Below are 13738 nucleotides of genomic sequence, written 5' to 3' on the forward strand. Positions count from 1 at the left end.
AGCACAAGCAGTCTACTCTTGCACAATCTTTGCTGTTGACTTTAGCTGTATATTTACTACACATAAATTGCCATTTGTAAGCCAGATGTCTGATATAGGCTCCTCTCATAAATGTTAATGACAGGAAGTCATTTGCTTCTCCATTAAACAACCCTGCTATTGTTTTTAAATCATTCTGTATCTGATTGTGATCTATGACATATTTACCTCTACAGGCACTGAGACTTCGGTTAACAGCAAATATTCAAGCCCATGACTTCTGGTTGGCTGTTTTTATCAGTAGGAGAGCTAAATATCTGAAGAACAAAAGCTGCATTGAAGTCAAGTTGAAACAGTGCGGTTGAAAGGGTTGAAAAACCCTCAACAGATTTTGCTCTGAGAAGCGCTCATCCATTTCATAAATGATGCATGGTATTTTGCTACAGAATAAGAGGTCCTAGTAGACATTCTGCATTATAAGGAATCCATTAGCAAGTCTTGGCTGTTCACCAAGCCATCTTGGTTTGTGTATTTATTTTACTTATGACTCCCAACATTCAATTGTGCTCATTTTCCCTTTAAAAAATGTAAACAGAAGATGCAATTTGTATATCATTATTACAATGCACCTATTAAATTATAAACAGTGTATTGTAATATAGAGGAGTTCTCATTCCACAGCAGATGCCACTGGGAATGACTCTGAATTACATTCACAAACTTACTAACAATCCAAGGTCGCTAGACAATGTTCTGTTTTTTTTAAAAAAAACAGCACAACTTTGGCCCACATCCTTTGACTAATATTGAGTGTCTTCACCACACCAATATTTAAAGCACTCCAGTGCTTTCTTTAGAGTGCTGGCCCTGCGTGAGCTTGCCAACCCTCACAGATTTTGAGTCACCACCATGTGAAGCTATAATTCCTTTTGTTCAACATGTGGTTTCCTCATACATATGGAACTGATATTTCACACTGCACTTCATACCCCTTGTTAAACCCCTGTTTCACCACAGATTATGCTTCTTGCTCAGTTTTGTCTACTCTTATAAAACCCATTTTGACCCTGTTAGTGCATACCAGAAACTGCCACAAAACATTCCTCTTCCGTGGTGCAGCCAGCATGCAGTGGGATTTTTCTGCCTAGGTTGACACATTGTCTACAGCATGGCAAACAAAAGACTCACTGTGCTAAGTGGTTTTAACTGGGTGTCACTACTAGATATGCTACTGGAATGATGGAGACATTTTAGTGATACAAGAAGTACAACTTTAAAAACAGGTACGTCTTTGACTAGGTTTTGAAGTAACATCTGGCTTCTATATTGAAACAGTATAGAAGCAAACTGGAAAGACATTTCAGATTACAATTCCCGGAATTCCCCAGCCAGTAGAAGTCTGAGAGTTATGGCCAAAAAAATAACGTTTCCAAGACGTTGGCAATTCATGATATGGGAATCTACAGGAACCATTGTCCCCCAATCCATGAATAAAGAGATGTGATTCAGAAGTGACAGGATTTAATTAGGGTCACAGCTTTATTAATTATTTAACTTCCCTGCCACAGTGGAACCAAACATAATGCAGACCCTAGAGCAAGAGCTGGGGCCCTTCCTGAGCTTCTCGCCTGTCCTATAAGGGTGAGCTTAGGGCCCCCGTAGCAGGTTGCATCCCTGCAGCCAGACGCTGGCCATCACAAACGGCAAGACCTTTCCAAGCCCATTTCTTCTACAAGCATCCAGACTTGAAGTGGGTGTTATCCAGTTAGGTCCCAAAGGGTGGTCCCCATACCATGTCCCTGTAGCCAAAAATGTGAGGAACTGACATTCTGGGTTCCCTTTCACCCATGATGCTGCCTAGAGCTATCCATTAATCTCCCAAATTTCCACCCTGCCCATGCAGCTGTGACTGCCTATTTAACTTAACCAGTCCTCCAGGTGGCCCATCATGCACAGGACAGGTAAACATTTCCTGACCAACTTTTATCAATATGCCAATCAGGTGGACCAGGCCAAAAAAATCCTGTCTTGTCCCTGAAGCAATCAGCATGTTTGCACTGGACCAACAGTGTGGGTGGGTCCTGTGAAGGTCAAAAGAGGTCTGGCCTTTGGGCAGGGAGGGATATAACACCCCCCCACTCACCAACCACACACCAGCTAGTACCATAACACCTTCAGCATCCTCAGTACCATCCCATCCACTCATGGGAAGCAGGCAACGATCCATCAGGAACGTGGCAAAAGGCAGCCACAAGATGCAACATACTACTGTACTTTGAAAATATAACCCTGCTTGAAGCCAAAGTCCATTTATCTGAGATCTTTGCTGTGGATACCTGACTAATTCAGAGTCACCCAGCTTGCCTGAGGAGCTTTTACAACACTGCTGTCCTAATTTTAGGAGGCAAATGACCAGCATGGGATGCACCCTAGAGGAAATCCAAGTGTATTCAAAAGGGGAAATCTATATAATACTGAAACAATTCCAGTTGTTTGATATCTAATGTTGTCTTTTTATATGGGGATAATCTCTGAATGTAAAGACAAAAAGATAGATATTATCCTGTGTGAAGAATGGCATGAATGTTTTTGCTGCTATGTAGACTTATTGCTAAGGCAAGTACTGCACGTCTTCGGGCTATTCCCTTTCCAAAAGCCTCAGTTTTCACTTCTGATTTTGTGACTGCATCCATATTCTCCAAAGCCTGCAAGTGCAACATCAAGCGATCGTGTATATTCATTTCGGGCACTTTGCATTTCTGAGTCCAAGTGCAGACATAATTCTTTCCAGATTGTAGATCCCTTGTATATTAACAAGATCTTCAAGGTGTGTGTGTGTGTGTGTGGGAACATGATGCCTAAATAGAGAATAAGATTAACAAAGAAAAACAATGTGCCAGCAGAGTCTGTGGGCTTTTTCACTTGTACAAGCAGTGCACTTGTGGCCTCTAATGACATGTCGCCACTTGTGGCCATGCAAAGCATTCTGCCTATAGCTTTGCAACTAGGAAGTGTATTAGTTTCCCCTTATGCACAATACAGAATAGAGATCTAGAACGTATACAAAAAAGTCCTTGTTCTTGCCAACACCAAGACTCCTTGCAAAGATTTCTCCTTGGCAGCAGTACGGTTTCCTAGCTCCCTGCAAAAACTAGACTGGCTAGTCTCATTTTCCCCCTTTATTTCTATTTTTCTAGTTTTCATCTGCTTTTCTCCCCACAAGAGACAGCTCAATGTCCTTTCTATAGAATCTTGAAGAGGAAAGATGCCATTTTGCACAAGAACTGTAATAATTCGGCACAGATTGGTGTTTCCTCTTGGAAAAAAAAGACCATGAAACATCCCATCACTAATACATCTTGTGAGGAGAAAAGAGGGTTTCTGTCACAGCTTCCCAGTTTCTTACCAAACCTTCAAGATACACACCCCCTCGTCCAAAATGAAGTGTGTGACAAACACAATGTCATTTACATGAGCAATATGATACCACTGGATCCTCTTTTTAGCATCTGCTAAAAAAAAGGCATGCATTTTATGTATCAGTGCTTCATTAGGCAATGAAGCAATTAACTTTGACAGCTGGTTTTGCATGCCATTAAGTCAGTGGACCCCAACCTTGGGTCCCCAGACATACTTCTGGACTGTAGCACCCAGAAGCCCCTTGCCAGCACAGCTAGTGGTGCAGACCTCTGGGAAATGCAATGTCTGGGGGCCCAAAGCTGCGTAGTATTGCATTAAAATATAATTTAATTTACCACTGTTGTTGTTTGACTGCCTTGAAGTGAGATGTTTTCTATGAGATCTGCTACCTTAGTTGCCAAAATTATATGACCATTCTTGGGCACTAGAAACCAAGATTGTCAGATGGATATCATTTGCTGCTTCACCTCAGCCAACTTCATGCCTTGGACCAAACCCGCCCTGATGGGTACATAAATGCCTGTTTTAAAATGAAAATCAGCCTGAAGAAAGAAGGAAGGGGACTCAAGGAAACATAATTCTGCTGGTTTGTAAAGTGACAGAGCAAAACAAACAAAATAACAATGGGCAATATAGTTCTTATTAAACTTGTTACATGCTGTGATGCTACTTCTGATTCATGGTAATGCAAACAGCGTTTCTACTATGGATGGAGGCTTGTAACATTGTACAGGAGGCAGCAACAAAAAACCATCCCAAAGAAAAGGAACTGCAAGAAAGCAAAGTGGCTGTCCAATGAGGACTTACAAATAGCAGAGAAGAGATGCAAGGGAGATAGGGAAAGTTACAGAAAATTGAATGCAGACTTCCAAAGAATAGCAAAGAGAGACAAAAGGGCCTTCTTAAATGAACAGTGCAAAGATATAGAGGAAAATAACAGAAAGGGAAAAAGCAGAGATCTGTTCAAGAAAATTAGATATATTAAAGGAACATTTTGTGCAAAGATGGACATGATAAAGGACAAAAATGGGAGGGACCTAACAGAAGCAGAAGACATCAAGAAAAGGTAGCAAGAATACACAGAGGAATTATACCAGAAAGATCTGGATGTCCAGGATAACCCAGATAGTGTGGTTGCTGACCTTGAGCTAGACATCTTGGAGAGTGAAGTCAAGTAGGCCTCAGAAAGCATGGCTAACAACAAGGCCAGTGGAGGTGATGGTATTCCAGTTGAATTATTTAAAATCTTAAAAGATGAGGCTGTTAAGGTGCTACACTCAATATGCCAGCAAGTTTGGAAAACTCAGCAGTGGCCAGAGAATTGGAAAAGATCAGTCTACATCTCAATCCCAAAGAAGGGCAGTGCCAAAGAATGCTCCAACTACCGTACAATTGCACTCATTTCACATGCTAGCAAGGTTATGCTCAAAATCCTCCAAGATAGGCTTCAGCAGTATGAGGACCAAGAGCTCCCAGAAATAGAAGCTGGATTTCAAAGGGACAGAGTAACTAGAGACCAAATTGCTAACATGCGCTGGATTAGGGAGAAAGCCGGAGAGTTCCAGAAAAACATCTACTTCTGCTTCATTGACTACGCAAAAGCCTACACAAGGCTGTATACTGTTTCCCTGCTTATTTAACTTATAGGCAGAATACATCATGTAAGAGGAAAGTGCAAAAAATGGTCTGAAGCTCAACATAAAAAAAAACTAAGATCATGGCCACTGACCCCATTACCTCCTGGGAAATAGAAGGGGAAGATATGGAGGCAGTGACAGATTTTACTTTCTTGGGCTCCATGATCACTGCAGATGGTGACAACAGCCATGAAATTAAAAGACTCCTGCTTCTTGGGAGGAAAGTATCTTTAAAAAGCAGAGACATCAACTTGCCAACAAAGGTCTGCATAGTAAAAACTATGTTTTTTCCAGTAACAATGCATGGAAGTGAGAGCTGGACCATAAAGAAGACCGACCGCTGAAGAATTGATGCTTTTGAATTGTGGTGCTGGAGGAGACTTTTGAGAGTCCCCTGGATTTCAAGGAGAACAAACCTATCCATTCTGAATGAAATCAACCCTGAATGCTCACTGGAAGGATAGATCCTGAAGCTGAGGCTCCAATACTTTGGCCATCTGATGAGACGAGAAGACTGCCTGGAAAAGATCCTGATGTTGGAAAAGTGTGAAGGCAAGAGGAGAAGGGGACGACAGAGGATGAGATGGTTGGACAGTGTCATCGAAGCTACCAACATGAATTTGACCTAACTCTGGGAGGCAGTGGAAGACAGGAGGGCCTGGCGTGCTCTAGTCCATGGGGTCACGAAGAGTCGGAGAGAACTTAACGACTAAACAACAACAACAAACAGTGTTAGCGAGATATATGAGATATGTACCAATGCCCTGCCCCTCCCCATGAGCTTCCATGATTGAGTAGGCTTCTTGAGTCCTAATCTGACACTATCTACACTACATCAATACCCATATTAGGGTCAGCCAAAATGCAAGAGAAAAGTGCAAAGTTTTGATTACTCAAGAACATTATCAGATAGGTAGTATAAAAAAAAATAAAGGTATGGAGGAAGGAAAAGTCCAAAAACTACTGTAAAGTCTGCAATTAAACTTCCAAGACAGGGTTTGCAGGCTGAGTCATGGGTAGGTGTGCGGGCATCCAGTGATTCTTAGCAATGCAAATTGGAACAGAGAAGCAATGGTCAAATCTGTTTCTCAAAACACAAGCCTGGCTGCAAATCAGAGGTCTGTTTGTTGCCTTGGTGGAACATAGTGATTGCTGAGCCAACATGCATAAGCACAGAGATGGTGTGTTAGATAAAAAGGTAATTTGAGGCTAAATTGATAGTCCCACTGCATCTATTTACTTTCTCCCATTCTTTAAAACAGGCATTTATGTGTGGAATCTTGATCAAAAACAGAGGAACATTTCACTGGCTTACAAAACTCCTGCTTAAGGACTATATGCATAAACAGGTTTGGTATTAAAATATATACAAAGAGGAAAAAGCCAACATCTTTTCTGTTCATCTCATTACTGTTGGGAACTTGGAGCACCTTAATCTCTGACAAGATTAGCTTGCATTAAGACAGACAGCTGAATAACTGAGTTTGAACAATTAGGCATTTAACAAGGTAGAAAGACAGAAGATGGTATACAGCAAGGTGATTGGCTATATGAGTCTGTCTTAATACACATGACATAGATCTCCTGATCTGAGCTGATGCCAGCATTTATGCAGTGCTCTGGATCAGGACCTGATTTGCCTGGTGTGACCCCAGTCCCCTTCAATCTGTCAGGCATTCTTTGAATGGGAAGTCAGCAGTGTGTGTGTGTGTGTGTGTGTGTGTGTGTGTTTGTGTTCTGTTCATGCAGCAGTACCAAAAAGACCCCAACTCAGACACAGCAAGTGATAAATGGAAAAAGATCCCTCCCCCCCACTCGTGCCCAATTCACACTAGAAAAAAAAGCAGGTGGAAGAAAGACAGATGCAACCATATAATCCTTATTACTAAAAAACCAAGACAAGAAAGCAATTATTCAGCATAGTCACACAGTCCCAAATCAAAGTGAAGATAAACAAGTAAGTGCAGCACCTGGCCTTAGCTAGCTAGCAGCCCCTAAGCAAACTGAGGAGAAAATCAGCATGCAAGACAATATTGGGGTGTGTGTGTGTGTGTGTGTGTGTGTGTGTGTGTGTGTGTGTGTGTGTGTGTGTGTGTGTGTGTGTGTGTGTGTGTGTGTGTGTGTGTGTGTGTGTGTGTGTGTGTGTGTGTGTGTGTGTGTGTGTGTGTGTGTGTGTGTGTGAAGCTATCAGTTAGCAAAGCCCACCTGCTTCATCTTTTTGCCATCTCCGCATCTGTCTCATGTGGCATTCTATTTACTTTCCAGGATTTTAAAAGAAATAAGTGATGTCCCTGAATGCCAGTTTTTCCTGGCGCAATCCAGGTTGGTTTCAGTACACATTGGACCTGTGTTGGGACTGTTTTCTTTGATCCGGGTTGCAGACAGATCAACCTAAAAACTCCCAGTTCAACCCAGAATTCAGTATTCTACCAAAGCAGGTGTGTAGCCCTACTTGATACACCCAGTGCCTTTGATAGCGTCTCTGGGGTTCCTCACCTGGTTTACCTACACTAGCCTGAATCTAATTGATATTCCGAAGTAACATATGTCTATTAAATCAGTGGGATTTATGTATGTGTTGTGTCACCAGTCAATTCAATGAGTATAATGTAGTTGAGACAAGCTATTGAACTGGGGCCACTGACAGAAGGATTCTTTCAGTCTGTTTCCCTAGATCATTATTGACAACACAGTGGCCAAATTCTGTTGCTTGGCATTGTAAATTAGAATGAGCCCATCTTGGTGAGTCAACTTGTCCGTAAGATCCACTGATTCAGATGGGCCTGCTTTAACAGTGACTTATTGTGCTAAAGTAAGTCACATGGTGTATTTGACTCCATTGCTGCAGTGGGCCCACTCTAACGCAGTTTACTACACTAAGCAACAGGATTTTGGTTAGTACATTTGAGAAACTTCTTTTTTTTTTTTTACTTGAGATATTTTGCTTTTCATTTTGCCTACTGTCATTACATGTCTTAAATTTCATCTTTTTCAAAGTCAGGCTCAAGGCATCTCACTAGCAGCCTTTGCAAAAGCTCCAATACATTGTCGGAATAATCAACTGGCATGATATTTAAGCACAGGCTGGTCACCACCACCCCCACTGGTGTAAGACCAGTAATTAAACATGTGGAACCACAAGTCTCCAAATAGGAGGAAAACGTTGGGGCCAGGTGGGTCTCACCCGAGACAGCCCTGCGCACGTGTTCCATCGGTAGTGCATTTTCAATGGCTTGTTCCAGAGATAGCAGCATGAGCCCAAATTATCGCACAGAACTTGTACGTGCTACAGCTACACTTTGTAGACGTGTATGGCAATGCAGGTCAGCATTTCTGGATGCACATTTTAACCAGCTAAAATGGAAGGATGGAAGTGGAGCTTAGAAAAGCCACTTTTTTCAATACAAGTCCCATCATCCCACAGCCTGTTAGTTCATAGGCTATAGCCATACTAGCTAGGGATTCTGACAGCACAGTTCCCCCTCCCTCAGAAATGCATGCTCACAAAACTGCTGGATAGATCAGTGGTTTAGGTCTCTGGCTACAGAGTCAGATGTTGGGAGTTTGACTCCCCATTGTCCCTCCTTGACATGGGCTGGAATCTATGATCCCTTCCAGCTCTCAGTTCTAAGATTATTATAATCCACAGATCTTGGCCAGTTTGTTCCTGTTGCACCAAGTTGGATGTCACTCCCTGGTTTCATTGCAAGCTGAAGGCACCATGCATTCTGCTGGACAGATTTTGCTTTCTGGAGAGGGGAGAAAAATCTTTCCTTCGGTATTCCAGTTAAATTAAGTGTTTCTAAAGCTCGCACACAGTGAGTAGAAAGACAAGTATCTGCACATTTAGGGTGGTATTTTGCAGGCAAACTACCTTGTAGTTCATCTCTATTCATGGGGTGCTGTTGCTTCCTGGCCTTTTCTGTTCTGGATCTTTGGTTTTTCCATGTTGCAATCAACCGTGAAAACCTACTGACCCATTTATTTGTCCCTCCGCTGAAATGTAGCCAATTTGACAAAAGAACTAGACTGAGTGATTTCCATTATGTGCTTTCATTCCATAAAGTTAAATATCTCCCTCATATCCTTCCAATGAAACATCTGTACATGCTTATCTATATCACATTTGTCAATTTAGATCACACCCATTTTCCTCTGATTTCAAAGCTTCTTGTTGAACACAAAAAAATGTTACCTTGATATGAATAACAAAACTGAAAGATGAGATATTAGTTCTGCCTGAGAAGTTATTCAGTAGGTGAATATGATGAACAGTTTGGAAGTAACTGTCTATAAGGATGTCACTGGCAATTAATTCCTTTTCTCATCAGTTAAGGACATAGCTACATTACACCATGGTGCAACTTATTGTGCAATGACTCCTCACCTTTTGCAGAATAACTATAACTTTAAACTTCCAGAGAGTAGCTGTGTTAGTCTGTTGCAGCCTGAACATGGAGCACCCCGAGCATAACAAATGTTATTATGACATAAGCTTTTATGAATAAATGTATCCGCGAAGGCTTTCAGGGCCGGGATCTAATGGTTGTTGTGGGTTTTTCGTGCTCTTTGGCCGTGTTCTGAAGGTTGTTCTTCCTAACGTTTCGCCAGTCTCTGTGGCCGGCATCTTCAGCTGTCCTCTGAAAATGCCAGCCAGAGACTGGCGAAACATTAGGAAGAACAACCTTCAGAACACGGCCAAGAAGCCCGAAAAACCCACAACAACCATTTTGTGAATTACATCATACTTTGACAAACCGTGGAGGACTACCTGAACAGGGCCTACTCAAAGCTCCAGTAACTATTTTATTTAATTTTTAGAAATGGCAAAGATTTACTTTTTAGATTTGTAACTAGAATGGTATCAAACTATTTTTGGAGTCCAGGAACCATAGTAATCAAATATCTTTGAGATGTAATTTTCCAGGTTCAGACTGTAAGACCTAGAGGGGCACCAAAAGGGCAAACATAAGTTTTTCTAAAAGCAAATTCTGCATGAAACAAAACACTATTTGTTACACTGTTTTGAGCTATAATTTCATTACCCCCATCATCACACACCAAAATAACTTGTAACAGGTAACCACATTACTTCCAGCCCCTGTTTATGCCTCTCCTGTGCTTCTGGACCAGTCCTATCATGAATCAAAAGGAGCCTCTTTGATTTGATTTGGGTGACAGCCAAGGAAATTTACTTCCCCAACCACCTGCAAGCTGGGGCCTCTGTTTCATGCAAGAAATAAGGGGGGATGCTCATGCTGACTCCTGCATAGCCCCACTTGCTGCTTTTTCCTTAGGAGCTCGCTCACCCTGGCTGCCTTGCTCCTCTCTCTTGCTCAGTGAAGTGCAAGTAACTGGACATTTTGTATTAGCAGGTACAATGGCATGATCTTTCCCCTCTTCCCTATGTTCTCTGAATTTAGCTGCAATACTTCAAGAAGCACCTAAAATATATAGTTGTAAGATATTCTTTTGATAATTTCAAGTGTTTGGTCTTGAAGGAATCCACCGAGACTTATTAGGTTTGCAAAACATATGCTCAAGTGGTGGCAAAGCCTATGGAAATTTAGAGATCAAAACATTACATTATCAGAACTCATTTCTCATTAATTCTCAGAAGCCTGACTGCTACTGTTGTCACTGTTGCTCCATTTGTACAAGTAATTAGATCTGTTGCACATTGTTAACACATTGAAGGGCCACTACCAGCAGGTTTTGAATACCCTCTGGTTCCCTCTTGTGGCCAATTCTCCTATTGCAGCCTGGAAATGTCTTTTTAATTTTTTTTAAAGATACACCCCCTCCCAAAATACTTCCTTTACACTGGCAGTGGTCCCCAACCGTTTTTGAACTGTGGACCAGTTGGGGGGGCAGGGTCTGTGCACGCGTGTGCACGTGCGTGGGGCACCCGTGTGTGCAGGGGGCATGCTTGTGGGGGGGGCGTATGTGCAAAGGGGGCAAAGATCTGCCTCTGTGGCCCGGTCCTGGGCCATAGACTGGGGGTTGGGGACTCAGGCTTTACAGTATTGATAAGAGAATGGTGTAGAACCAGAAAAAGTTCTCTTACACTGCCTTCACAATGCCTTTATATGTCCTTTAAGGATAATATACGAAAGTTATTAGGTACTACTCATTAACCTAAATAACTTATTAATCTAAGTAACTTAGGTGTTTATAACTGCTTATTACATTAGGCAAAAATAATTAGTTGAATGTAACTAGTAATTTCCAAGCATCGCTTGAAATTATATATTAATATACAACAACACAGCTGCCTGGACATGGGTACCATTATAATCATTCCCGGACTTCAGAATACACTATTATACCAGCTTTGACTAGGCAGGTGTGAAAGGAGGGTGGGCAGGCTGGCTACTAGGCAAGGCAGGTTCAGGCTGGTTGTTGCCTGCCCGGCACTGCCCCTGCTCTGCTTTCTATGAGAACTGGGTGTGGCTTTCTTGGCTCTTGCAGCTGGCACTAAGGATCACTGCTGCTTCGAGCATGCAGGATTTGTATGGGAGACAGGAAGATGGAGACCATCAGGTACAGGGTTGGCAAGTCAGCGTCATCCCATTCTCTGAGACTTCAGGGCCAAAATCTGGAACCAGAGGCTAAGATGCTTGTCATCAGGCATCTCATTCTATGCCATTCACCAGATCAATAGTCCTCCAAAGCAAGTACATTTCCCTTGGTAAATAAAAATCCCAAGAGCCACCCATGGCTGAAATAATGTAAAGAAACAGCCAAATTAAGAGAACAATGTATTTCAGAATCTGACTCCTTGTTGCATTATACAGTCCTGTAACTGGGCCAAGCTCCGTGGTAAGGCAATAAAATAATCAAGGAACAAAGATATAAGAGGAATCCAGAAAGAACATTTATCACTGTTTATAAGAGGGATTCATTTGTCGATCTTGAAAGGATTATTTATTCATTACAGCTTCCACAAATGAAAAACTGAAGTCATGACAAACTAAATATATTATCTAGCAATAATGTTTATTTACCACTATGGAACTAAAAGCACATTGGAAGAAGAAATTTCAAGACACTTCTGATTTTATACAAATCAGCATACATCTAGAAGCATGAACACTTGGATGAGCGTTCAGTAAGCCAAACACGGGACCATCATGACCATGGTCCTTAAAGTTCAGGGCCAAAATCCTGTTGACATTTTCTTTGTGCCTAAGGGCAGTCCTGCGGCATTTTCCTGGCTCCTGCAGGCACCCACCATGCCACTGGGCACAGGTCTTACTGGATGCACAAAGACAACCTGTGAGAATTGGGGAGGCCCATACATTTACACTTCATTCTGTCAATGAATAGGACTTGGGCTTGAATATTTTTCTCACCCACTACACAAATACAGCTTGATTCTGTGCATGCTGTATCTTTTCTGGAGTAAGCCTAAGGAGCAACAGCTTCGTAGACCACAAATCATGGCTCAGTTTTCTATAACAGGTTTCTGGCCTTTAAATGGCCTTTTAATCTTTGATTTACTGCTGAGGAGTAACAGCAGGAGAAAAGCTTGCAGCCTGGATAGAAAACTTTGTTTTCCTGTGGCTGCATTAACCTGTTCCTTATGGCACTTTTCAGCAAGTGATGATGCATCCATACGGATTGAGTGAGCTTAACCACATATTCCCTAGCATCTAAACCACCAACAATGATCAGCCCCATTTCAGAGTAAGCTTGGCCAGAAAAAGGACAAGTCCCATGGTCACCTCCAGTCCCCATCAATTTATTTTATCCTAAGATTACTAGTTTCTTCTGCTCAGCCATTAGATGGATGGTATAAAGAAGGAAAAGGAATGGGGAAGGAAGAATAATTTCTGCTAGTAGCACACAGTTTCCTGAAACTAGGTAAAGCAAAGCGTGCTGCTTATATACCGCCCCATAGTGCTTCAAGCACTCTCTGGGCGGTTTGCAAGTTAATTATGCAGGCTACACATTGCCCCCCCCCCAGCGAACTGGTTACTCATTTTACTGACCTCGGAAGGATAGAAGGCTGAGTCAACCTTGAGCCGGCTACCTGGGATTGAACCCCAGGTCGTGAGCACAGTTTCGCCTGCAATACAGCAGTTTAACCACTGCACCACGAGGCTTCTATGAAGGCATTAATTGTTTAACTGCTTTATACAATCCCTATTTTTCAGTTGGGAGTAACATTAATTTCCATTTGTTGTAAGCATTCGTCGCTAAAGAGACTGGATCTTCTCAGGTCTCCCCAGAGGAGCTTAAAAACTGAGGCAGCTCATATGGGGTGATACATATGATACTTTAGACTGCCTGGATCAGGGTTTCCAAACACTCTTCAAAGGCAGTGTGACGGCTGCGATGACGTCACCTGCCTATCATGGTTATGCTGGAACCCATCTGCCTATAGCAGAGCAGGAGGTGGGACTCCAGGAGGTGGAGCTGTGTATATAAGGGGGGGGAGTGAATGATGTCAGTCAGTCAGGGAGTTGAGAGTTAGAGTTGAGAGTTATGAAGAGTTAAGGTCTGAGTGATAGTGTGTATGAGGGGATACTTTATTATTACTGATTGCCTTTTTATTTTAGTTGATAAAGTGATTTACCATTCCTTTTGTTGTTATCAATAAACTACAAGTTTTATTTTTAAAATCATACAATTGTCTGAAGAGTCCTATGAAGGAGTGGTTGGTGGCAGTGTAAATAAAGTGTGAATGAGAGAGAGTG

Source organism: Pogona vitticeps, chromosome 5 (assembly GCF_051106095.1).
Source record: "Pogona vitticeps strain Pit_001003342236 chromosome 5, PviZW2.1, whole genome shotgun sequence".
In the NCBI taxonomy this organism is placed as follows: domain Eukaryota; kingdom Metazoa; phylum Chordata; class Lepidosauria; order Squamata; family Agamidae; genus Pogona; species Pogona vitticeps.